The 27,878-nt window shown below is 46.1% G+C and overlaps 1 long non-coding RNA gene across 1 annotated transcript; it reads right to left on the bottom strand.

The window, feature by feature from the left end:
* Positions 1-1,612: 1,612 nt before the first annotated feature.
* LOC110293176 (uncharacterized) lies at positions 1,613-6,520 on the bottom strand. The gene is made up of 3 exons (XR_002377786.3): positions 6,327-6,520; positions 4,375-4,472; positions 1,613-3,681 (listed from the first exon to the last, which is right to left on the bottom strand). It is a non-coding gene; the product is annotated as an uncharacterized LOC110293176 (long non-coding RNA).
* Positions 6,521-27,878: the final 21,358 nt, after the last annotated feature.

The following is a 27,878-nucleotide window of genomic DNA, read 5'->3' as shown; positions in this document are numbered from 1 at the left end:
TTCCTATGGCAGCCCCGCCCTGTCCACTCACAGAGGCAGTTTCTTCCTCAACATAAACTCACGGACTTCTGGCTGGCACCGAGCTAGGTGTGCATACTCCCCTTGGCTGCGTTTAAACTCTTCTTGTCCACACTCTTCCAAAGACCACATTGCTGGGTCCCCACATCTTGCCCCATGCCATGAATTGTCATTTTCTGAAAAAGGCCACATTCACATGGAGGACTCTGTAGCAACTGGCCAATCAGAAATCCAGGCTGGGAGACTGGAGCTGTTGTATGCCAAATGCTAAAATGATCTCTAGACATCAGTCCCTTAAAAGCCATCGATGACCAGTCTCGGTATCTGACCCGATGGCATTATTACCATCAGGCAAACCTTTTGCAATGTGTTCACCGTGTCAGACCACTACCTCCCACCAACCCCAAACCCCAACCTGAGTCCTTTTGAAGAGGGCTCCTTTCTCTTCTGTTACTGTGTACCTAATGTTCTGACGTATCGGGCAAATGTGGTTATGTGACTTTTTGTTCTCTATGTACGAACGTTCCTGTAATCTCTTCCGTGGAGGAGAGTACCGTCACGTTTGAGGCAACTTCCACGTGAGTTTCTGCGCATTGGTCATTCATATTTGACACAAGACAAATTCTCTTATTCCTTTTGGGAAAAGAGCTGTGTTTTGCAGTTTTCATTTAAGTAGACAAAGTATTCCAGACCAGGAAATAAAAGCACCGTGTAAGAACAAGCTAGCACAATGCAATAGCGCCCCGTGAACTCAGGTCTGCTGTCAACTGTTCTCTCAGGTCTGTTCCTGGACACATTCTCGAAGGAAAACTGGAAGAAAGACCAAAACACTGACACAAGCTGGCCAAATTGGGGAAGACGAAAAAAACCAAACAAACCCTCCATTGACTGTTTCCAGCTTTACAACCTACAGAAGTAAAAAAATAAGCCGGGGAAACTCTGGTTGTAGCCTTTGGTGAGTGGCAGGGTGAGGCTCTCTGGAGGCCTGCCGCTCTTTTCCGGTCTGCCAGTCTCAGGCATCCTGCAAGTCTAATTCTTGTATCTCCTCTTGACCTCATGCTTCATCTTCATCATGATTCCACAAAGTGGAATTTCTGGAGTCAGAGTCGTGTCAGCTAAAGAGCTGACTTTCCGGGGCATCTTCCCCCCCCACTCGGAGAATCCTAAGGATGTGTATTTCCGTCTGCAGAATCCTAACTCCACTGTGCAACTTAGTGAAAACCTTTGTTCTGAGCCACTTCCTCTGCATATACATTATGGCTCCCAGGTTTTCTTATTTTCAGGAGACTTCCGAGTGTGGGAACCAGTGACTCTCTGGGTCTGGTGCCTTCTCTTGGGCTCTTTTCCTTCTGTTAGTTTGCCCCATCCAACTTTGGTTTGATGGTTTTTGTTTTATCTTATATTTAGTAGACCAAAGCGCTTTAGGGTGTCTTAATACTTCCGGGACACAGACGTGGGGGGCTCCCTAACGGCAATTGAGCTTGATTTCCCCTAAAGCTCAGATTGTATGTGGGTTTGTTTTTTTACCCCATACATTTATTATATTTTATTTCTCTGATCCATAAGGATAATAAAACTTTCAGTTAACTCCCTAAGAGTAGTTAAAGCCCTGGCTAGCATCTCAGGTGAAGTTCTTAAGATGTTATCAGAGGGGACAGCCACTTCCCAACCTCCCAGGTATTTCCGTTCTACACCTTGGAGGCCTCCCTCTGGTTCAAAAGTTTGAGACAAACTACACCTTTTGGAGAGAGGCTTATTATATTCCAAAAGGCTAGGGTGAGAATCCAGGATCTCCCAAGAAACAAAGGTTTTTCTCCTGCCTTTCCAGAGCAAGGCAGGGATGGGAGGGTACAGAAGGACAGACAGCCGCTTCTCTCTTGGATATAAACAGAGAAAAATATTTTCTCTGTCATGGCCATGGGCTGACCCAGGCCTGCTTGAGGTCTATGGAACTGGATGGGAGGGAGCAGGGTGGCTGTGTGTCCTGTATCTGTTTTTTATTCCCCTGAGAAACCCTCACCCAGGACCCAAGTATCTCATATTTTTGCAACATTCATTCATAAATATAAAATGTGTCTAATTCCACAAGGCAAGGGCAAGTCCCTAAACTCTTCAATTTCTTGGGGAAGTAGTTATCCACTACCGGAAGTGACCAGGTCCTTTTCAAATCTTGCCAGTGGTAACAGGTGTGAATTGGCCTCCCAGGGCAACAGGCTTCTTGGCTGTCTGTGAAATTGAACACAGGTCCATTTTAGACACTTCCAATTTCTTGCTTGTCTCCTCGTGAGCATTGCCTTTCATGACTGGTTTTTAATCCATTCCCATGGATTCTTTATTAAACAAAGCAGTAGCAGAATAGATACAGACCAAGATAGAGTGACGTTAAAGGAAATTCATGTCAATTCTTTCTCGCCATCTACTTTTCTTCCACATTTTTTTCATTCTGTCCTTTCCAAGTGGGCTTAGCCTGCTTTTTAGATAGAAGAAGGTCCTTGGTCCCCACTTTTTTTTTTTTTTTTTTTTGCAGATCTGAAAGGGAAAGATCGCAGCAACTTCCCAATTGAAAGAGCCTCCAACCCCAGGGAGCAAGGCCCTTTGAGGGGTTTACTGAAGGAAGGATGTGCCCACTAGAAACATCCTGTCTGACATGGAGGGGACAAACCTACAAAAAGGGAGGGACCTGGCTCCTCTTGTGCAGATTCTACGTAAGGAAAAGAGGAGATACTGGCTTGGACTCTCAGGTGGCTGGTCTCTACAGCATGGACCTTGGGATGCATACTCAATAGGAAGGGCTATGAGGACTTGGCTCCCACTTCATCATGGGTCAGCTGTGGCAAAAGCAGCCCAGAAAAGGAGAATCAGTCAGGTCCCCATCCCCTTGGGTTTTTGGGGGTCACAGAAGCAGTGGCTGAGCAGCACCTACACACATCCAGAAGAAAGAACAGGGTATCTAGAAGCTGTGTGTGCATGGCAAATGAACCAGCTGTCAAGTGGGGAGGCAGAGACCAAGGCAATTGGAGTACACCCCAGCCTCAGGAATAAGGACAGATAGCATACGATTTAAAAGGAGGATGGAAGCCACATCTGGACACATCTGGACAGGAGGATCCGGCTCCAGATGTCATGTCTGGTGAGCTGAGCCATGTTCTACCTTAAGAGACCAAAGACAGAGATCTGAGGGTATGGCTCTAAAGGTCAAGGTGACGCAGCCTCGGTCCCTCCATGGAAGACCAGTTAGCAGGCCACGGTGGGCAGACTGCTTCAGCAGAGCATAACCAGGGCCTCAGGCTGTGTGGGAGCTCACGAGAGAACGAGGGCTCTCCAATGTAAACTCTGAGTGTAGAGACACCAGAGGGGCCCAGAACCTTCAGCAAACTTCACCTTCCTTGGTCTCTGAAATGCCAGAAGCTACTAGAGACCTATGTCTGATGGCAAGTTGGTTGGGAAATGAGGGGTTGGGGGACACTCTGGTTCCCATCAGCAATGTCCTGTCATTGTGGGAGCCACCCTGGGGAGGGCTCAGCAGGCAAAGTCTCCTGCTGGGTATCCAGTATATGATTGTGAGGGGACTCCAGCCCAATCGGCCACATTCTTAGGACTTATCTCATTCTTCACTCGAATCTCAGTGGCAAGGGTTCCAGGCGCTCTGGGGACTGGAATGAGCTGGTGGCAGAAAATGAGAAGACAAGTCAGGGTCAGAGTGACCTATAGGCAAGACAGTGCTTTGGTTCCCTACCTAGGTGCCATGAATGAGCATCACCACACTCCAGAGACTGGCAGCTCGATGTGACCTAGGTTGGGCCTCAGGGATGTCCCAGCCTCAGCTGCTCATACTGTGCTCTCTGGGAACCACTTCCCTAAGCACCTTGCCCGACTGCCTGCTCTTTCTCTCTCTCCTTTCCTGACCACTGTTTCAAACATGTGTGCCCTGTGAGGACCTGGATTGTCTCAATCCCCAGATTTTCCTCTTTCTCCTTATCACACAGCATTCTCTATCTTCTAAGAGCACCCCCCCCACCCCCCACCCCCCCGCACACCGTGGCTGGTCCCATCACCCTGGCCACATTGGCCTCTGCACCTGCAGTTTGACCCTTCATGCCCTCATGAGGCCAAGAAGAGCCCATGTACCAATCCTACCGCCATAAAATTGTTCCCTGCCTCTACTGAATCCACCCTGATCCAGGGACATTGGGAGGCTGAAGATCCCGTTGCAGGCTGATCTTCTCAGGCTTGAAAGTCTGTCCCGCATGTTTATATAAACTATGTGGTGAGATTCCACTATCCACCTATTCTATAGAGCAGGGCTAACCTTGCAAGGAGCACAAAGTCTGTCTTCAGGGCATCCAATCTAGGTACCTTGCAGGGAGCACAAAGTCTGTCTTCAGGGCATCCAGTCTAGGTGACGCCAGGAGGATCCGGCTCCAGATGTCATGTCTGGTGAGCTGAGCCATGTTCTACATTAAGAGACCAAAGACAGAGATCTGATGACCCAAGGGGTGATTCTAATTTCACCTGAGTGAATCTTTCTTTTTTTTTTCCCCTGGCAGTAACACACAGCCAGGGTCAGCTGTGTCTTGAGACCAGTCCTGGAACAGAAGGCTTAGCAGAAAATGGACTTAGGAGGCTCCCAGCAAGTTCCAGTTCTCTTGTGACTTTAGTGTTGGAGCCAGCTAGGGACATTAAAATCTAAAGGCCTTTGGGAAGATGGGTGGCTCCAGGGTCCCTCTGTCCACCTGAGTTTCAGGTTGCCTTTTACAGTTATTTTGATTTTATGTCTACGAGTGTTTTGCCCACATCTGTGCAAGTGCAGCATGCGCGTGCAGTGCCCGAGGAGCCCAGAAGAGAGCACTGGGATTCAGAGGTTTGTACTGCATCATGAGGGTTCCAAGAGATGAACTTCTGCAAGAGAAGCCAGGGCTCAATCAAAGATTCACCTCCCCAGCTCCCTCGAGCTGCTTTATAGTACAAAGCCAAATGCGGAGGAAGTAAATAGCCACTGCAGACTAAGCGACTTCTGGCTCCTGAGCACCACCCTGGGTGGAGTGGCCTTGGAATGGGCGTGGTGAGGTCACCTGGGAAGAATAAACTTGTATGATAAAGCCTCGGGCCCAGCATACCTGCTCCAAGTGACCCTGCCCCACCTGCACTCTGCCCTCTAGGTCTGGCCGGAAGATCTCCATCTTTAATCTTCCCCGTTTGCTCCCGGCTTCCCACACAATGAGAAGGTTCTGGGAAGGAAGTGGTGGCAGCCTCTGCTCTACAGTCCTCTAGTGGGTGTTGGTTGTGAAGAAAATTGCAGACTGTTGCCCCGTGTCCCTCCTCTTGGCTGCTTCTGAAGAGAGTGGTACGGAGGCTGAGGAGATGGCTCAGTCGGTGAAGTGTTTGCCGTGTAAACACAAGGGCCAGAGTTCAGCCCTCCCCCCCACCCCCAGAACCTAAATTAAAACCCCAAACCAAACCAGTCAACCAAACGAGAAACCAAAACGTAAAAGCCAGGTATACTGGTACGCCTTTGTAATCCTAGTACCAAGGAGGTAGAGGCGGGTAGGTCCTAGCTTATTTGGTGAGGTCTGGACTGGAAGGAGACCCTGTCTCAAACAAATGAACAAGGTATACAAGAGTCCTGAGGAAGAACACCTAAGGTTAGCCTCTGGTACACACACAGACCTGCACACATGTATATGTGCACATATGTACAGGCAAATCCACACAAAGGTAGGTTAGAAAGTCACCAGCGCTATTGCTACAGCAGGCTGCTCCACTCCTCCCTCCAGCTGCAGAGTAAGAAAACCACTTCAGTTACATCACAGACAAGGTAGTAATACGAGGCCAGAATGCACATTGCAATGCACTCTCTCAAAAGCAAAGGCCAGAGTGAGGCCCGGCGGGGTACAGTGTGTGCTCCCTCTGAGGTGGTAGAACTGTCTTATGTAACTCTCCAGCCAACCCTGTAACACAGGGGCCACTGTACCTATTTTAACAAAGAAATGGAGGCCCCAAACAAGCTTTAAGCCCTCCTTGACCTTGACCTGGATAATAAATAGAAGAGGAAAAAAAATTTGAACTCAGGTTTTGTTTGAAAAATTTCATCATCAATGCTCAAGATTCCCTTTCCTCCTTAGGAAAGGGAGTTTGATTCTGAGGCAACTTTTCTATCTCCTGTGGTCATAGGTATCGGAAGATGGCCAGGACCCACAGACCTCTCCTGTGCCCCAGGTTCTTTTCTACCTGTATGGCCCGAGTCCTCACTTCTAGCTGGATTTAGCTGCTAGATCAGAGCCTCTGCCTGGAAGAGGCTATATTCTTACCAAAGGCCCATCCTTTCATATCTGTCACCATGGCATCTGCACCAGGCGGTTTCTAGAAGAGTGACTTCAACTTCGTCTTCTGTGTAGTCGGGTACATCTCGGTCTTCTAAGGGCCAGGAAGAGCCCCAAAATGAAACAGCTGACCACATGCCTCCTCTCCTCAAATGCTCAGGGTCATGCCCCCTGAACCAGCAATCAAGAGGCACTGCTCTGTGCTCCTGCCACCAGTATGACTGTTGAGGAGTCAAACTGTCACCAGAGTCCAGCCAAAAGGCTTCTCTGACATCACTGGTGATGCCAGAACATTCTATGGTCCAGTGCCAACGGACAGCAACTGTATGAACCCTCCAAGGGAATTTTTTTTTCACTAAAAATCCCTATGGACATGCTTCTGTGATAAATATGTGAAGTATAACATGTATGAAAGCACACCCATTTACACATGCATTTGGTGGGTTTTGACATACTTCTGTATCTTCTATCTTTATTTAATCTATATGATCAATTTAAGGACTGTTTTTAGCATCCTAAAAGGTTCTCTGCATCCTTAATTACTTTTCTACCCACCCTTAGTTTTAGAAATGTACCCATGTGCTTTTTGATACACATGTATGCACATGCGTGCGTGTGAGAATGTGCACACACGCACATGTGCACACACACACATACACACCACACTTTTAAACGGAGAACATACTTAGCAATGAAATGAATAATCTTACTGTTCCTTCTAGCTAGTCTCTTAAAACATTAAGTCTGGCTGGTCTCTGATCTGGTATATGTGCCTGTGGTCTTTCAGGGCAGTTAAAGCATTGTCCTGATCTGTTTCAGGACACACTGGGTAATCTTGGGACATCTGCCCCACAGACTCCCAGCTACTCCTCTTGAAAGAGCCTAGTGGGGAAACCCCCACTCAATTCCCGATTCGACGTGCACCCAAGAATCACGAACAGACGACCAACTTGATGTAAGAACACGAGGTAGTTTAATGGCGGAGCTCCAGGTCGAAAGGTATCTCACGCAGGAGACAGTGGATTCGACCACGAGGCTTGGAAGCTAGGGGTTTTTAAAGAGAAGGGGTGGCACTGAGGGAGGAATTGGCGCCGGTTCATGTGATTGGTTTATTTAAACATCAGCAGGGAGGAATTGGTGCGGTTTCACATGATTGGTTCATTTAAACATCAACAGGCTGTCAGAAGGGCAGGAGATAGGGAGGCACCAGGCCAGTCAGGACATGTAACTATGGGCCTGCCTGGGCATGTCCCGGGCTGTTCTGCTCAATTTTTTAAATTTTCTTTCACTTTCTACCTGCTTCCCGGGGGTGGCTGAACTCCTTCTGAGAAACCCTGTTCTGGGGAGCTCTCTCTGAGGAACTTGACTTTCCTGGTAGCCTGTAGGGCATGTCAGCTTTAATAAAGGCCTCAGTCTATCCCTGGAGAAACAACAACAGCTGTGACATAGCTGGATTTCCTCCAAACCTTGCAACCAGTCACAGACTGTCAGGGAAGAAAGCTACACTGGGCTCCGTTTTACGCTGGGCTCCATAGTAGCTGTGTGGACTCAGCTGGGTATTCATAGTAGACATTAGGTTTATTTCTGTACATTTGGGGTGAGAGACAAGCTTGTTTCCTTTTTTTCTCAGAAGATCTTAATTTTTTTTATTACATCAATTGATAGTGTGTGGTGTAGAGTGTAGTGTGTGCATATGTGTGTATGTGTGTGTGTATGTATGTGTGTATGTGTGTGTGTATGTGTGTGTATATGTGTGTGTGTATGTGTGTGTGTGTGTGTGTGTAGGTCAGAGGACAGTTTGCAGGAATCAGTTCGTCAGTTCTTTCCTTCCACAATGTGGCTCTGGGGATCATGTTTGGATCATACTTAGCAACAAGGAGCTTTTCCTGCTGAGCCATCTCGCCAGCCCCTGTCTCTCTCTTCACCTCCTAGGTGTGGTGTAGTGGCTAGGTCTCCCCTGCCATGCCTCCCGTCGTGATGTATTGTGGTGCCACAGGACCAAGACCCAGGGACAGAGCCTTTGAAGCTCCTAGCCTTTCTTCCTGCTAAGTTGTTTACTGGCAGGATTTTATCACAGCGGTGGAAAACTGACTCATGATGAGCTGATCTCAGATGTCAAACGATTTAATCACAATATTTAAATGCTGCAGAGCATCATATCTGACAGTGATGGAATTAAGTTAGAAATCAATATTAATAATAGACAAAAAGAATTTGAGAGCTCTCTAAATACCTGGAAATGAAACAACATACTTTTAACCCAATCACCAATGGAAGGAGAATAAGGAAAACTATAAAATATTTTTAAAAATGGAATGAAAATCAAAGCACAACACATTAGAATTTGAAGAGACAGGGCTGGGATCTCAGTATCTCCCAATGGCCTAATGTTCTTCTGTCAGGCCCTGTCTCTTCAAGGTTCCAAAACGTTTTAGTAGCAAAATGATCTGGGAACCAGGTCTTTGGAGCACAAGGCTTTGGGGACATTCAGCATGTTGTATGCTGTTGAATATACCATGTGAACTTGAGAAAAAATGTACATTTGCCGGGTTTTGTATTAGATGTTTTAGAACTATGAAGCCAAATTGGTTGATTTTTTAAAAAAAATTTACACTATGTATATGTATACATATACATAAATACATATACAGTGTGTATGTGACACATGTGAGAGTCAGGACAGTCACATGTCAGTTCTCCCTTGACACTCTCCTTCCCCCAGCTATCCTTCTGTTTTTCTTTAGGCAGCAGCTCTCTGTGTAGTATAGGCTGGTTTTGCCCTTGAGACTTTTCCTTCAGTTTCCTGAGTGCTGATATTCCAGACATTCCTTGGACTTTTTCTGTTGGATTTAGAGCAGTGGCCTATGATTCTCAACTTGTTACGCCCCCTCTTGGTTTTTATTTTTTTGTTTTATTTTTAAAATTGGGATATAATTCACTCATTCTAAAATCAATCTTTTATTTATTTTTTTAAAGTCAGTACAAAAAGAAATATTTTTGTTAAAAATCTTGGAGGCCAACATTTTTTTATAAAGATTTATTTATTTATTTATTTTATATGGGTACTGTATTACTTAGGGTTTTACTGCTGTGAACAGACACCATGACCAAGGCAAGTCTTACAAAACATTTAATTGGGGCAGGCTTACAGGTTTGGAGGTCCACTCCATTATCATCAAGGTGGGAGGATGGCAGCATCCAGGCAGTCATGGCGCAGGCAGAGCTGAGAGTTCTACATCTTCAGCCAAAGGCTGCTAGTGGAAGACTGACATCCAGGAAACCAGGGTGAGTGTCTTAAGCCCACACCCACAGTGACACATCCATTCCAACCAGGTCACACCTATTCCAACAAGGCCACACCTCCAGATGGTGCCACTCCCTGGCCCAAGGATATACAAACCATCACATTCCACTCCCTGGCCCCCATAGACTTGTTCAAAAATATAAGTCTATGTGTGTGGGGGTGCATACTTAAACATAGCATAATACAAAATTCATTTAGTTCAACTTTCAACGTCCTCATAGTCTATAGCAGTCTCAACAAAGTTAAAAGTCCAAAGTTCAAGGTTTCTTCTGAGATTCATCCAGTCAATTAACTGTAATCCCCAAAGCAAGGCAGGAAACCAGCTGGGCAAGTTCCAAACTCTGCATCTCCATGGCTGATGGCAAAGTGGTCTTCAGATTTCTATTCCTTTTTCATCTTTTTTTTTTTTTAAAGATTTATTTATTTATATGTAAGTACACTGTAGCTGCTTCAGACACTCCAGAAGAGGGAGTCAGATCTCGTTATGGATGGTTGTGAGCCACCATGTGGTTGCTGGGATTTGAACTCCGGACCTTCGGAAGAGCAATCGGGTGCTCTTACCCACTGAGCCATCTCACCAGCCCCCTTTTTCATCTTTGATGACTACAACAAACTGCTTTCTCCTGGGCTGGTTCCACTCCCTGTTAGCAGCTTTCCTCAGCAGGTATCCCATGGCTCTGGCATCTTTAACATCTTTGAGTCTCCAAGGCAATTTCAATGTTACAGCTACTTGTTTCAGTGTCTGGGATCCCACTTGATCTTTTGGGTTCTTCCTAAGGGCTGGCATCACTTCTCCAGCTCTGCCCTCTGTAGCACTCTAAGCTCAGGTTGATCCACTCCACTATGGCTGCTGTTCTTGGTGATCATCCCATGGTACTGACATCTCCAATACACTGGGGTGTTCCACTCCAACTAGGCTTCACCAAAAGCCTCTCATAGGCTCTCTTCATGGTGCCAAGCCTCAAATCCTTTGCATGACCCCTTCAGTCCTGGGCCATCAACTACAACTGAGGCTGTACCTTCACCAATGGCCTTCCATGACCTCTCACAGTGCCAAGCCTCAGCTGCTCTTCATAACCTTCATGCTTTCAAAACCAGTACCATCTGGGTGACTCTTACACATTACCAAGCCCAGCCGCAGCACGAGGCACAACCTTGGCTATCTCTAGAACACAGCTTCTTTGTACTCCCAAAAAAACAGTTCCCAGAAGATTTCACCTCAGTGATGCTGGTCTCTTCTTAATCATTGCTGGTTTCTTAGCTCCAGCTAACCAGCATCAATTGTCCCAGTAGTTCCTTCCATTCTTAACTCTAGAGCCAGAGCCACATGGCTGATGCTGCTGAGTTCTGCTGCTTGCAGGAATTAGAACATGACCTGCTTGTACTATTACATTGTCACTGGCTTTCTGTTTTCCAAATCCTTCACTGGCTAAGCTTGGTTATCCTGGATCTTGATCTGTAGATTGACCTTGAATGAAGAGATCAGCATGCCTGTCTCCTGAGACTGAAGGTGTGTACCACCATGGCTGGATCTAAATTTAGCTGGGTAGGATCTTGCCCCAAGATCCCACTCCCTTAATCTTTTATCTCCTAGAACATAGGATTTTGCTCCATTTCACTTCCTGGTACCCCTTTAATACTCGAACCATATATTTTATATTTTTCCTTTCTAAGCTTGCTATGCTTGTTCAAACTTCTCTTCATAAGACTTAACCAGAGAACAAAGTCTCTGTTGGGCTTTTTTGAGACTTCCTTTCTCAATGCAATTAATCTGAGTCTCTTCACCTTAGCCTCAGGCAGACATTTTAGACAAGGGCAAAAGTAGTCACATTCTTCACCAAAATAACACAAAAACAGTATTTATGCCACATTCTGAAATTCTTCTCCTTTGAAATCTCTTGGGCCAGGTGAACACAGTTCAAATTACTCCCAGCAACAAAGTCTTCCATATTCCTACTAGGATGACCCATTAAGCCCCATTTAGAGCATTCCACTGAGTTCCAAATCCAAAGTCCAAAAATCCACATTCTTTTAAATAAAAGCATGGTCAGGCCTATCACAGCAATACCCCAATCCCTGGTACCAACTTCTATCTTAGTTAGGGTTTTACTGCTGTGAACAAACACCATGACCAAGGCAAGTCTTACAAAAAACAACATTTAATTGGGGCTGGCTTACAGGTTTGGAGGTTCACTCCATTATCATCAAGATGGGAGCATGACAGTATCCAGGCAGTCATGGCACAAGCAGAGCTGAGAGTTCTACATCTTCAGCCAAAGGCTGCTAGTGGAAGACTGACTTCCAGGCAACTAGGGTGAGTGTCTTAAGCCCATATCTACAGTGACACACCTATTCCAACCAGGTCACACCTATTCCAACAAGGCCACACCTCCAGATGGTGCCACTCCCTGGTCCAAGGATATACAAACCATCACAAGTACACTGTCACTGTCTTCAGACACACCAGAAGAGGGCATCAGATCCTATTACGGATGGTTGTGAGCCACCATGTGGTTGCTGGGAATTGAACTCAGGACCTCTGGAAGAGCAGTCAGTGCTCTTACCCGCTGAGCCGTCTCTCCAGCCCCAGAGGGCAACATTTAAAGCACAGTGAATACATGTCTTTGAAAGACCATAGAAAATGAACGCGATGAGATACATGGAAATGGTTTCAGTTACCAGCATTGAAACAGAATCAGCATAAAAGAATATGAATACAAGTGTGCAGGCAGTGGTTCTGGGATCTTGGAGGTGAGCTAGATTCTTGATCTCTGTTGACCAGTGAAAAATGAGCCCGAGGTGATTGTCTCTTGGTTGCTCTGACATCTTTCTGTCCATCAAAGAGGAAAGTCATATCAGGATCACAGCAGGAACACCCGTTTTAGCAAAGTTGATAGTCACACTGCAAGGGGCCTAAGACAAACAGCCTAAAAGCACGAGACCCGTTGCTGTTATTATAATGTTTTAAGTAAACAACTCTTTATCTATAAAGAGTATCTATAGCAGTGTTTCCAGTTCCTAGGACAGACCCTCAAGAAATGGTTCTGCACCAGCAATGATGTGTTTTCCATGTACTCTAATCCAGCATTTATCAAACTCAGCACACATACAAGTCCAGGGAGCAGAGAAGATACAGATTCTGATTAGGAGGTGGAACTCACTAAGGGTCACACCTTGAACTGTTAATGTCTGGTACGGGCAGAGCAGAAGCAGTTACTCCAAGCTACCACAAGAGGGTGCCCCGAGCAAACAGTTCTGCAGCTACTAGCCTAGCACAGCTCCACTATCCCGCCCCGCCCCGCGCAGTTACTGTAACCACTCTAGCGGTTCATGAAGGCACAGAAGACATCCCAGTATTCTAAAGGCAGGCTTTCCTTCAAGCCATATCGCTAGAGAATTCCCTAAGGTTATCCTCACACAAAACAAGAGACGTTCACTTGTTTTTAGAAGGCTCTGTACTATAATTGTCAAATAAGAAAACTATTAAAAGGAATAGATAGAAAAATAATAGTGATGATGATGATGATGGTAATGGTGCTATCAGTTAGCTAATGGGACATATTAAAAGGGCACACCAGTTTGTTCTTTCATTTAGTTCCCAAACTGTCCCACAACATAGACAATGCTCTCATGTTAAGGGAAAGCCATTTTTAAAGACACATCAATAAGATGTTCACATTCTGGAAGTTATAATAAGTTGGAGAACATAAATTGAAATATGTTTCATGTTTTCCCAAATCCATTCTCTTTGGTGTGGCTCTTGCATTCTGGAAGTTTCCCCTGGGTTTGAAAATGGCCATCTGTGATTCTCAGTTTGTTGTAATTCTTGTTTTATTTGTTTGGTTTTAGTTTTTTTGTTTTTGCTTTTGTTTTTTGAGACAGAGTTTCTCTGTGTAGCCCTAGTTGTCCTTAAATTCACTCTGTAGATCAAGCAGGCCTCAAACTTAGAGATCTGCCTGTGTCTGCCTTCCAAGGGCTGGATTAAAGGCGTGCGCCACGATGCATGGCTAGTTTGTCATACTCTTAAATTTTGTTTTAGAAATGATTTATTGACATTATTTCATGAGTATGGACATTGTGCCTGCATGTTTGTCTATGTATTATGTGCATGCCTGGTGCCAAAGATGTCATTATTGGATTCCTGGAATCGGAGCTGTAGATGGCTGTCAAATACAGTATGGGTGCTAGGCACCCAATCCAGGTACTCTGCAAGCACAGCCACTTCCCTTAACCACTGAGCCATCTTCAAAGAGAAGCTGGAGAGATAGGCTTTGATGTGGGTGCTGGAAATCAAACTCTTGACATCTAGCTGTGAGCTTTTGTCTTTAACAGCTGAGCTATGCCCCGGCCCTGTAATACTCCTTTAAAACTGAGTTATGTGCTATAAAAATCACCTTTCAGAGAGCATAGCCAAGTGGTATTAGCATCTACACAAAGGTTGTTTAATCACCACTACTAACTAGTCTGGGTTCAGAATGTTTCAGCACCACCACCCCCACCCTGCCCCCTAAAACAAACAAAACCCCTGGATATTCATTAGCAGCCACTGTCCGCGCTCTTCCTCCCAGACCCCCAGAACCACGAATCTACTTTCGGTCTCTATAGGCATTTCCACTCTTCGAACTGCATTTAAGTGGACTCAAGATTATGCTTACTGTGGCTGTGTGCCTTGTGGAGCGGAGGTGGGTTGTGCACAGTTCAGTTTCGATGCAAGCTGAGGAGAAATGAAGAGTGAAGGAGTATTTGTAAAACCTCTCAGAATAACAGAGAGTCAAGCCAAGCCCAAAATTCTGATAAAGCAACCCACTAGCCAGAACTTCATGGCCTTGCTTTTGAGGTGGACAGACAAATTGCTCAGCAGCGTTACTGAGTGTGCTCACACTTGGCACAGATGGTCTTGGGTGAGGCCCACAGCCCTGTATCGGGCACTGGCAAACAACAGAGACAAATCAGTGTCCACAGACTGAGCGGCCTGTTTGGTGTCACATGGTCACCGAGTGGCGGTACAGTGGGTCCCACGTAGCGCTGCTCCAGAGTCGACACTCACGTCTCTGAACTTCAGTGATAACCTGGAAGCATCCTCCTGTCCTTGTTGTGTGTACATGTGTTTGTGTGCATGTTTGTGTACGTGCCTGTGAATGTAGTGTGGGAGCGTGTACGCAGGCAGGTGGAGGCCAGAGGACAATCTTGGGTGCTACCTCCCTGGTGCTATCCACTTTATTATTTATTTATTTTGGAGACAAAGCCTTTCATTGGCTTGGAACTCCCCCAAGTTGGCTATGTTCTCTTTGCATTGCCAGTGGCAAGGTTACAAGCGTGTCACTATGATTCTGGTCATTAAGCTCAGGTACTTTGCTAGCTGGAGAGATGGCTCAGTGGTTAAGAGCATTGACTGCTCTTCCAGAGGTCCTGAGTTCAAATCCCAGCAACCATACGGTGGCTCACAACCATCTGTAATGAGATCTGATTCCCTCTTCTGGTGTGTCTGAAGACAGCTACAGTGTACTTATATATAATAAATAAATAAACCTTTAAAACAAACAAACAAACAAACAAACAAACTCAGGTCCTTGCACTGCCGAGGAAAACATTTTACTAACAGCGGAGGGATCCGATCTTCCTAGCACACATCCTAGAGAATAAATATCTAAGAAAGAAATGTAACACTAGATCTACTGTGTGTGACCACTGAGACAAAAATGCTGGTCACTGAGGTGATTATCTGAGAAGACTCTAGTTTGTTCTTCACAGCACAGCTGCACCTCGGAGCTGTTAAAGGTTGAACATATCACTGAGCAGAAATTTCTTTTCCACCTGAGCCTTGCTTGAGGGGAACAAGGACGCCCTGTGTATCCTTCTGCTCCAGAAAAGGGAAGGGCCTTGTCCCCGAGCAAAAGAAAGAACACGTTTCATCTGAAACTTCAAGAATGATGTCTTTTCATGCCTCCACAGGGACCTGAAGCCTTGCCAGGACTCATGAGTGGGAAACCAGATGCCAGACACCCTGGGCAGCCTATGCTTGCCCGCTGAGTGGGAGGCTCTCTCTGAGGTATGCTGCCTTGTCTGTGAGGTAACCATGGGATACGTTATTTGTGTATCACCTGCAGGTGACAGGTGGCATCTTGTATCTGTGGAACACTTCACTGTACAGCTCAATGTGAACTGCTTAAGAATCTACATGGAAACAGAAAAGGCAAGACTTGAAAAGAAATTAAGGAACTTTTCTTGGAAGGATACATAAGTCAAAATGGTCATGCAGCCTCTGGATGACTAGAAAGTTTAAAAAAAAAAAACAACCTCATGGGGCTGGAGAGATGGCTCAGTGGTTGAGAGTACTGGCTGCAGCTTCCCAGAGGTCGAGAGTGAGATTCCCAGCACCATCTTGGTACACATTCACCACACCCGTTTGATTCCAACCCAAGGGGATCTGACAGTGTCTGTTGGCCTTTTGAGCACAAGAACATTGTACAGGCAGGAGAGATGGCTCAGCGGGTAAGAGCACTGACTGCTCTTCCGAAGGTCCTGAGTTCAAATCCCAGCAACCACATGGTGGCTCACAACCGTCCGTAATGAGATCTGATGCCCTCTTCTGGCATGTCTAAAAACAGCTACAGTGTACTTACATATAATAATAAATCTTTGGACTGGAGCGAGCGGGGCAGGAGCTAGCAGAGGTCCTGAGTTCAATTCCCAGCAACCACATGATGGCTCACAACCATCTGTACAGCTACAGTGTACTCATATACCTAAAATAAAGAAATCCATCCTTTTTTTTTTTTTTAAAGAACATTGTGCAGAGACATACATGCAGGCAAAACATCCATATGCATAAAATAAAAATGAAGGAGAAAATTTTAAGCGACTTCATTTGTTTTAATCCACTGGAAGAGCCCCAAGGAGAGAGACTGTTTTAGCTGGACAGCCTGGTGGTATAGCCATGATCCTGATACTACGTGGCTAAAGTAGAAACCAGTCTGGACTAAGAAAATCTTGTCTTTAAAAATATAGAAATGTCCCATGGGAACTGCACATAGCAAAGCATTTATAGCGTGCCATTTGACTAAATAGCAAAGCCCCTGAATAGACAGACTCTGTGGGTAAAGTCCAGGTGTAAGTGTGAGGTGGGAGAGATGCCAGGTCTGGGCTTGCGCCTGCAGAAGTGTTGGGAGGTGGTGGTCCTGGAGAAAATGGATCTCCAGCAAGGTCTGTGGCAATTCTTTTGAGTGTGCTTGTAGGGCCATGGGGAGTTTCTACAGCCCTCTTTAGAGGATGTACTTAAGGCCAAAAATATTTTCATAATACAGTGTGTTAGTGTGTTGTGACTACTCTAGCCTGGGTGGCTTCTCACAATGTAGACTTACTTTCAGAGTTCTAGATGCTGGGAAGTGTGGAGAAGGCATGTTTCCTGGTTCATAGATGGCTTTTGCTCGAGATATCTTCAGGCAATGGAAGGGGAAGGCAGTTTTCTGAGACCCCTTTTCCTTTCAATAAGTGCACTAATTCTATTTGTGAAGGCCCTGTCCTCATAATCAGATGACCCCACCAAGGCAATAACTCCTAAGTCATCACATCAGAGATCCAGTTTGCAACATCTGAATTCTGAGGGGGACACAAGCACTTCATCCGTAGCAAACACCAGGGTGTTACTTGGCTTTTTAATGAAACTGACATGTGCACAGGTGGCCTAAAACCAGTGTTGTATCATCCTGTAGAACTCTAATGCAGATCAAGGCCATGGCTCTACACTGTACGCTTCACTCAGGCATCTTGTACTACCACAAAGTCAGTGTGAAGAGAGGAACTTACTGGCTTTACTCAAGGACAACCTTAAGGGGCACTAGAGAGATGGCTTGGTGGTTAGGGGTACACACTCTTCTCAAAAAGGACCCAAGTTCAGTTCCCATCCCTCACATGGGACAGCTCACCACTGCCTGGATCTCAGCAATAGAGGATCTGACATTCTCTTCTGACTCTACAGGCATCTGAACACACACACACACACACACACACACACACACACACACACACACACACACACTCTTACTGTCTTAAGGTGAGAGCTATTCTTGTGGAACCCATTTCTGTTTGAAGGACAGGCTGACAGGCCAACTGTGGTTGCTCAGATGAGGGGAGTTGGCAGATATTTTTCTTAAAATGAACAAAATGAGCCCACTGTTTCTAGGAAAACAACCAACCGTATTTGTTACCAGTGATCAAACCCATGTTTTCAAGCACGAGTGAGAATTTGGGAAAATTTGTTCCTGACACAAGCTTGCTGATGAAACGCTGAAATCCTTACAGACCTTCCTCATGAGTGTGGTCAGGGCGGGGGTGGGTGGACAAATGGGATTTTTGATGCTGTGTAATCAACCAAATGATACAACATTTGGAGAAGCCGCAGAGTTGGGGACCAGAATTATCTACATGATCTGCCCATCCTGTTATTGCTTCATTCCATTCCCCTTGTTTTTCTACACTTTCAACTCTAAAAATGTTTACTTGATACAAAGTTGCTGTTATGGACTGGGTTATGAATTCTTCCAGTGTCACACAATACTAACTCAGATTTTTTTTTGTAAGCCTAGACACAGCTAGAGTCATCTGGGAAGGGAGAAGCTCAATGGAAAAAAAATTAACCCCATCAGATCATTTGTAGAAATGTCTGTGGGGCTGCTCCATCCCTCCCTCCTTCCTTCTTTCCTTCCTTTCTTTTTTGAGACAAGATTTGACTATGTTGCTGTGGCTGCCCTGGAACTTGATAAGGACCCAGGCTGGACTGGAACTCACAGAGATCCACCTCTGCTTCCCAAGTGCCACCAAACCTGTGGGGCATTTTTTGATGAATGATGTGGGAGGATTCAGATCAGCATGGGTGGTACCATCTCTGGGTACATCCTGGACTGTATACTGAAGCAAGCTGAGTAGGTCTCAGAGAGGAAGCCAGTGAGCACTGTTTCCATGGCTCCTGCCTCGTCAGTGCTTGCTTAAGCTCCTGCCCTGACTCCCATCAAGGAGGGACTGAAGCTGTGAGAGGAAATGAACTTTTTCCTCTAAGCTGCTTTTGGTCAGTGTGATGTGTTTATGCTTGGCCAGGGAATGGCACTCTTTGGAGTTGTGGCCTTGTTGGAGTAGGTGTGGTCCTGTTTGGAGTAGGTGGTATTACTGCTGTTATTATTTTGGCGTCAACTGTGGAGTCTTGGCTAAATTAACCCTTCCATGTTAGACCCCCTATGCTCTTTTCTCCTCCCCATCTTGGCTAGTAGAAGCTGCAAACTTAGGGGACAGCTTCCATTTAGTGGGAGCATCACAAGCTCCTATTGTGGTAAGGGACTAAGATATTTGGGGTTTTCCTTTTAGAATAACTGTGGTGCCCACACTAACATTTATTCCCATTTTACAGGTGAAAAGGTTGAGTCTAGCACTATTTAATTTACCTAAAGTCTCACAATGAACACATTCTCTAAAACTTGAATTGCTTGTGTTTTTTGGGGATTGAAAGGGCAAGAGTGTCAGTGGAAATCGGTATGTGTGTGCGTGCATGCCTGTGTGCACGTGTGTGTGTGTGTGTGTGTGTGTGTGTGTGTGTGTGCTGTTGCCATCCCATCAGTATTTCTGGGCTCTGTGGACCCTGAGATGCTCTGCACTTTAAGCAGGGACTGAGCAACGTCAACCCAGGTATCATATTGCACTCTAGTCAAGAGCAGAAGACTTTGTTTCTGTGCCTTGCTGAGCAGTGACCTGGGCAGTGTCTGGAATGCCTTACCTGAGCCGAGCACTGCTGAGTTGCTGATAAATAAGTCCCAGCTCTTATGTGAGATCTAGAGGGATAGGCAAGGATGATGCTGACCAGTGAGAACATGAGACTGGGCTGCCAGCCTTTCCCAGGGCTATCCAGTGTCCAGAGTCTGGCAGCAATTGGAGGGAAAACAATCTCAAGTCAATCAGGGCATGACCCCGCCCACCTAGCCATCACTAGAGCCTGGCAGAGGAGGAGCCACCCTCTCTGGCCCTCTCCTGTTCTTTGTAGTTGAGTTCTAAGCCTGGCTCACTTGTCTCTTGTAACTACACCGGAGCAAGCATTTGTGAAGCCTGGGCAGTGATGGAGGCGGTGATGGGACTGGTTTCTGCCTCTCTGGGTACCCATCATTCTGCTCCTTGTTATGAAACTGTGAGAATGTTGTTGCTTGAAAGGAAGGCAGTGACTATCGGAGCAGACACACTCCCTGTAGTCTTTAGAAAACCAAGGCCTGGGAGATGGCGAGAGATGAAGGCCACATAATCTGTTGAATACATTTGAGCCCTATTACATCCTCTGGTTCTCTTATCATTGCAGGATTGAGTTCCTAAAGGTAGAGACCTGGAGACACTAAGGCTGGTATGCAAGAACTCCACTGGGTAGTGCCTTGAAAACACCTGGTTGTGGAGCCAAAGAGCCAGGACCGGGCAGGAGAGGCTATGCTGTCAGGTAGTGGCCACAGACACTTCTGACCCCACACGATCTCTGAGGCCATATAGCCCTTCAATATGTTCTAAATTAAAGAGACACATGAGACCTTTTTGTCCCCATAGAGACTAGTCATTGCCGATTAGCGAGGGAAGTTTCCAAGGGGGGGCTGTGTTATGAGTGGGGTTGAGGGTGGGGTATGGGGGTGGGGATGGGGTCCTACATCATTGGTGGAAGATCCTGTTGTCATCATGTCCCTTTACCCTCACAGTCATGATGATGTTACTGAGCCAAGTCCTATCCTGAAGGATAGAAGAGAGAAGAGTCTGGAGGGGGAGGGGGTAGTGAGGGAGGAAAGGAAAGGGGTGGGGGAGGGGGAGGGGAGGGGGAGGGGAGGGGGAGGGGAGGGGGAGGGGAGGGGAAGAAACCCTAAACAGCAGAACAGCAGGCAAAGGATGTACGTATAGGAAAGCCCGGCCTCGAGGGGTGCTACGCAAGCTTCTTAGCAAGCGCCTGAGGAGGACTGTGCTGTCTTCCAGGTCTGGGGCCTTGTGAGCAGCAGGGCAGAGTTGAGGAAGGGAACACGTGTGCTTCGTTACTATTGTTAGAGACAGAAACGTGCTTTGTTGGCCCACACTGGTCTTAGACCTGAGATCCTCCTCCTGCCTCAGCCTTTTAAGAGTTGGATTACTGGTGAGTACCAGCATGCCCAGCTCAGAGGGGATACTTCCTAAAAACTTGTTACTTATTTAGTGTGCGTCACATCCACATACCCACACATCCAGACCCCCATCTTCCAGACCCCCACACACCCACATTCTATACTCTTCCTCCCCTTCCTCCCCCCAATACCTCCCATACCCCCCCCCACCACACATACCATACACACATCTAACACTCCTCACCCCCATCACACACACGTCTCACCTCAACAGGCACTGCAGCAGAGGTACGGAGGCCAGGTGACAGTTTGCAGGTGTTAGTCTCTACTTCCTTGTGATTCTGGGGATTAAACTCAGATGTCAGGCTAAGTGACAAGCATCTTGATGCACTGGGCTACCTCACTGGCCCCACAGACATTATCTTGATAGTTTCTGAAACCTCACTCACTGAGATGGGGGGGGGGCGGGGTGGGGTGAGGAGTGCTGGGAGGACTGAGAGACGGACTTAGCTCAGCATCTACTCTGCAACTCCACGCCAAACAACCACAAAAGTTCCAGTTCCAATGGGGAGCATGCGCCTAGGATTTAATCAGAACCAGTACAATGTGGATTGACCTGCATTACTTCAAAGGACCCTGAAATCTTAACTCCCATTCCCAGGGACCATGACCTTAGAAACACAATCTTTGGAGCTGGAAAAGTCAAGATGAGGTCTTTAAAGTAAGTCTTAAACCAAGACAATTGTGCTTCCACGAAGCAGGCATTTGCATGAGTACATATGGAGGTAAATGTAAAGATGAAGACAGAGGTAGAATGATGCATGTGTAAGCCAAGAGAAACCATCCCGGTCAGGGATGATGGCATGGGACAGATTTCTCTCACTGGGCTCGGAAGGAGCCAATATTGCCACATCCGTGATCTGGAACCTCTAGCTCCCCCAAACTGTGAAAGAATAAATTTCTGCAGTTTAAACCACACGGTCCATGCCAGGAGGCGACACAAGGCACCCACAGCTGTATGAAGCACACACCACTGAGTTTTGGCTGGCGATTCTCTGTTTGCCTCGAAGAGTATAATTAGGGTTATAGAATGTTACAGGGACTCAAGCACTTTAAATACACAGCCACTACTCAAGTGGCGAGGCTCTTCATTTTCTAGGCTGTGGAACTCTCCAGGAAAAATATGAAATCCAAAATAAACACGCCTAGCTGCTGCCTGACATTGTATAATTACAGCCCTCTGTTTGTTGTAGTTAAAAGAGAACCTCATTGAGCCTTCACAAGAGGGGCAGATCGAAGCTTGAATGGCACCTGGTTACTGTGTCCTCAGTTCTCTAATCAGAGCCATCAGACACTGCACTTAATTAAAGCCTTGTCCCTGCCTCGGGGCATCTGATAGGTTCCCATAGTTATTAGGAAGGTTTCCAAAAAGGGCTGGCTTTCCTGCGCCTCTGTGGCTTTGCATGCCAGGCAAGGGTGGTTTAGGTTGTTGTGAGATCTGAGCTTCTCCCACAGCAAACACTAGAAAAAAATAAGATGGATTAATTGTAAACATTATTTTTTGTGAAACTTTGGCTGGTTCAGTTTTAAAAACAAGAACATGATTACAAAAGAAAACCTCGGAGGGGAGGTGACTCGTAGACAGAGTCACCGTTTGCAGATGCTGGGGGTGACAGAGCAGGTGGGTGGCTAGTGAGTGTGCAGAATCAGCATTGAGTCCGTCTAGCCCAAGGATTGTCTGTTGGCCAGTTCTCTCTTCTGATGTATTTGATGTCTATCTGATGCTTGAGTGCTGCCGTCATCCCTTAGCCTGGGTAAACACTGGACTCTGGTAGGAAGATCTGATCAGAGGCTCTCCTGCAGCAACTCAAAGTTGAATGATGGGGAGGACAGCCCAGCAGAGCAGGATCAGAGAATTAGGATTCTGTCCCTCGTCTTCCAGGCTTGCTTCTGTACACTTGACCTTCAGGGTGTATTTTTGTCTGTCATTCATTCCCCGAACTTCCCTCTCTTTAAGCTGAGAGATGCTACCACATCCTTGGGACCCAGCATCAGGTAACCCTGGAAACAAACCAAAACAAACTCAGTCCCAACTTGTACTGTAAGATCTAACATATTAACATTCATCTGGAGGTGTGCAGAGGCACTCCTGGGAACTCCAGGGTATACCCTACAGCTTGTTAGTCCTTCCTGCCACCTCTAATCTTCTGCCTGGAAGCTTACATCCAGGCTTGGAAGGGATGTCTTGATCTCTGCCTCTGGGACCCATAGGACAACGCCACTGCCCATCTGCTACTGTGCGTACCACAGCAGGATGCTGAAGTCTATGGAAAGGTGTCAGTGTCCCCCATGGCTCCTGCAGTCGCCAGCTGGTAAGATGACTGCCTGATGTCATTGGAGTAACTGCCCTGCAGAGTTCTGGGCAGCCCCGGCGAGAAGGTGTCTTTTTAGTCTATGCTAGACTTTGTCTCTGCACAGATTTCTAGTTTAGGCTTAACTTATCAAGGAAACATGGCCTGGAACTGTCGGCTGGCAGTGGCAGGTTTGAGTTAGGGCCTGGAGCTCTGGCTATGTAATCCTGTGACATGGATGACAGCAATGGCTCCTTCGTGGCACTGTCTCCACCAGAGTGCCCGTTCTTCTCATCACAAAAGAGAGAGTCTACAGTCTATCTGCTTTTCCTGGCGCAAAGCAGAAGCCATTACTCGTGCCCTTCTGACACGCAGACTAAATGGTGAAATGGTGCCAGCGGCCTTGTGGCTGTTGAATAAATATTTATAAAACAAATCAAAATGAAACAGAACCAAATTGGACCAGCTAGTTGTGTTTTCTTTTTCTTTTTTTTTTTTTTGTAGTTGTGTTTTCAGTACAGAAACTTCCCCTGCTATTTTTCTCTAAGTGGGAAGAAGATTCTAGAACAGGTAGGTATATCTACAGGTGAGCCTTGCAGAAAGCAGTGGTTCAGATTGGACAAGCTGAAATCGTACAAAAAGAATACACTTGATGAAGCAGGTCATGTACTTTCAGGAGTAGCAGGAAAATGACTCCAAATAAGATTTTTCTCTTTTGTAAGAAGAAATCTCTGGTCCTGGCTTAGCTAATTATTGTGTTTCAGTTACCAAAAAAGTCACTCAAGAATGTGGAGATTGTCCAGGCCTGTCGCTTTCACAGTCTTAAGTGGAAATGGAACCTGTCTGAGAGAGAGAGCATCCAGTGTTTTAACCACCTTGCCTGGTTCTCTGAACTGCTAGTTGGACCTCTCCCAAATGGGCCTGGATGCTCCTGGCGTGAGATTATCACTGTGCTACCAACACCTGTCAATCAAGATGCGATGAGGAGACAGGACCTGAGTTTGTGACTTTAACAGATGAATTATTATAATAACAATCTGCATTTGTGCAGAACTCGCTGCGTAGAGAGCACTCCATGTGTTTTGTCTCATTCAGAGTCATCACGACAGTAGTGTGAGGTTGACAGAGCATAATGTCTTCACTTACCTAAGTAGGTATAGAATTATTTGAGGGTGTTTTGCAGGTGTATGGAAAGATAGATGAATATATGAAAAAATAACACATGGTACAAGAAGATAAACAATAAAAAGAAACCTTTGTTAGCTCTGGTCGCTAGTTCTTTGTTCAAACTTTTTATGTATTCTCCTAGCCTGGGGTGGTTCTCATCCTTCCTAATGCCTGTTAGCATGTAGTGGTGACCCACGACCCACGACCGTAAAGTCACCATTGCTACTTCATAATTGTAATTTGTCTACTGTAATGAATCTACTTTGTAATTTGCCTACTGTAGTGTAAATATCTGCTAAGTGACCCCTGTGGGGGCCATGACCCACAGGTTGAAAGCAGCCGCTCTAGTTATTTACACATCTATAGACATATCTGTCCTCATAGACATGTATCATATAGCTATTTATACATATAAAAACTGTTCTAGTTATTTTAATACCAGTGCCTATGCACTTTTAAATTACTATTTGTTTTTGTGTATGGGTGTTTTGCCTGCATATGCAAGCTGTACCCATGGAGGCCAGAAGAGGGCATCAGATCCCCTGAGACTGGAGTCACAGAGAGTTGTGAGTCTCCATATTAGTGCTGGGAATTGACTCTTGGTCCTCTGGAAGAGCAGTCAGTGATTTTAAACCATTGACCCATCTTTCCACCACCCCCATTCCATACTTTTGTATAAATAGGTTAAAGGTCGGGTTGTGTGGAGTCCTTTTCCCCATTTTAGGATGTAGCCTTCATCTGGTGCCCCTGGAAACTTGCTCATGGCAATGGTGTCTGGGGCTCCATCCTTCTTTCCCTCCCTCCCGCCATCACTCTTTGCCCCTCTCCTTCTCCCCATCCCTGCCTTCCTCCTTCCCCCACAAAGAGTATGAGACTTTGTCATTTATTTACGAGCCTTCCAACTCTCAGGGCCAAGGTTCAGGCCCCATCCTTTGTAATCCATTGTGAGCATACCTGAGTTTGATTTCTAATTCACCCATATATTTTTGTTGTTGTTGTTTTTTTGTTTTGTTTTTGTTTTTTTTTCAAGACAGGGTTTCTCTGTGTAGCCCTGGCTGTCCTGGAACTCACTCTGTAGACTAGGGTGGCCTCGAACTCAGAAATCTGCCTGCCTCTGCCTCCCGAGTGCTGGGATTAAAGGCGTGCGCCACCACGCCCAGCTCACCCATGTATTTTTAAACACCTTATTTTAGGGGGAGGATTATGTATTGGATTTCTGCATGCTTATTGCTGAGGTGGGAGTGACAGTTTCTTCCATGACAGGCCAGGTACATTTGCCATGATGAACCAAAATACCACAGAAAAGATATTTTAAGGAAAAGTTATTTTGACAGAGTATCCTATGTCTTAGGTTGTTCTTGAACTCACTGTGTATGCTCAGCTGTGCCCTGTATGAATTTCTTATATGAGCTTTTCTCATATAAGAGGCTGTAGGGATATAGGGGTCCTGGGAATAGAACCTGGGTGTACACTCGTGACAGGGAGAGACACACCCATTCAAACCACACTGAGTAGAGAAATTTGTTGCTATCAACTTTTCTAAAAGAAGATTTATTTATTTATTTATTTATGTTGTGTATATGAGCACACTGTAGCTGTACAGATGGTTGTGAGCCTTCATGTGGTTGTTGGGAATTGAGTTTTCTGGGACCTCTGCTTGCTCTGGTCGGCCCTGCTCACTCACTCCCTGCTCGCTCTGGCCCAAAGATTTATTTATTATTATACATAAGTACACTGTAGCTGGCTTCAGACGCACCAGAAAAGGGTGTCAGATCTCACTATGGGTCGTTGTGAGTCACCATATGGTTGCTGGGATTTGAACTCAGAACCTTCGGGAGAGCAGTCAGTGCTCTTACCTGCTGAGCCATCTTGCCACCCCTGCTATCAACTCTTGAGTCTAAAAATAACACACCAAATATAGAACAATGGAACATTTAATTTAGAAGGTATGGAAAAGCGAATCCACAGGATCTGGGTTCAATTCCCAGTACCTACATCAAGTACCTACCTGCTCAAGACTATCTGTAACTCTAGTCCCAGAGGCTCTGATGCCCTCTTCTGGCCTCTAAGTGCACTGCATGCACACAGTACTGAAATAGACATGCAGGAAAAACACTCATTGACAAAAATAAAATATAAAAAATAAAATAAAATATTAGAACAATGGAGGCTAGATCTCTACTCTACTTGAGCCTATGTTGAGCATGGATCCACATTTGGTTGGTTCTATACTTCAAGGCAGATTGAACTAAACTGTTTTCCCCAAAGCCTTTGTGGTGTTTCCTTTGTGCACTGTTGCTTGGTGGAAGGTGCTCCTTTGCTGCAACTTGGTGCCACAGCTGTCAGAGTTGTTCTGGGGGAAGGGGGAGGGGGAGGGGGAGGAGGAGGAGGAGGGGAAGGGGAGGGGGAGGGGGAGGGGGAGGGGAGGGGGAGGGGAAGGAGAAGGGGAGGGGGAAAGGGAAGCTCTGACAGCTGTTAAATCTGTAACATTCATTCCCAGTTTTAACAAGTTGTGGAGTATAAAGATGGCTCAGTGGTTAAAGCGCTTGTTGCTTTTGCAGAGGACCTGGGCTTGATTCTGCTTCTGGGCCCCTATATACCACAGTGTTACACACATGGTTGTGATACATAGGAAAACGGTGGGCCTGCTTTCTGACTGGCTATGTGATACTGAGATGATCAATGGGTAGAAGGACTGTCAGTCTCGGTATTCTACACAGCGGTTTACACAATGGCTGCATAGATACTCAAGTGAACACTTCACTAAAGCTTGTGAGGAGGTGGCTCAGTAAGCAGAGCACTTGCTGTGCCGCTGTGAGGACCTGAGTTTGAATCTCTAGAACACATGGAAAGTCAGATGCAGGGCTGCACACACCTGTAATCTTAGCTCTCCTAGAGGGAGATGGAAAGCAGAGACAGGAGGATCACCAGAGTCTTGCAGGCCAGCTACCCTGGTAAAGACAGCAGAGAAAACAAGAAATGTTGTGCCCTGAGTTCACGGGAAACCCCGACAAGCCCAAGAATTGCAAAGTCCACTGCAACTCGCAAAAGAGTCTTTTATTTTATTTATTTTTTTTAATCCCCTGATTTTTTATTTTTTTTTATATTTTTATTAGGTATTTTCCTCATTTACATTTCCAATGCTATCCCAAAAGTCCCCCATACCCTCCCCCCCACTCTCCTACCCACCCACTCCCACTTTTTGGCCCTGACATTCCCCTGTACTGGGGCATATAAAGTTTGCAAGTCCAATGGGCCTCTCTTTCCAGTGATGGCCGACTAGGCCATCTTCTGATACATATGCAGCTAGAGTCAAGAGCTCCGGGGTACTGGTTAGTTCATATTGTTGTTCCACCTATAGGGTTGCAGATCCCTTTAGCTCCTTGGGTACTTTCTCTAGCTCCGCCATTGGGGGCCCTGTGATCCATCCAATAGCTGACTGTGAGTATCCACTTCGAGTCTTTTATTTTCAAGTTCGAACTTGGTTCACCCACCTAGCACTCATTGTGTGAATGCTGGCAAGCGACCCTGAAACCAGAAAACACTGGGTTTATATACAGTATAGGAACAGTGTGAATATTCACAGAAAAGGGGAGTAGCGGGTGGAACAGTA

The sequence above is a fragment of the Mus caroli genome, unplaced genomic scaffold (genome assembly GCF_978045245.1).
Source record: "Mus caroli unplaced genomic scaffold, Mus_caroli_1 scaffold_6, whole genome shotgun sequence".
Classification (NCBI taxonomy): domain Eukaryota; kingdom Metazoa; phylum Chordata; class Mammalia; order Rodentia; family Muridae; genus Mus; species Mus caroli.
Note: the sequence above shows the minus strand (reverse complement) of the source record. Positions and strands in the feature narration are given on the sequence as shown.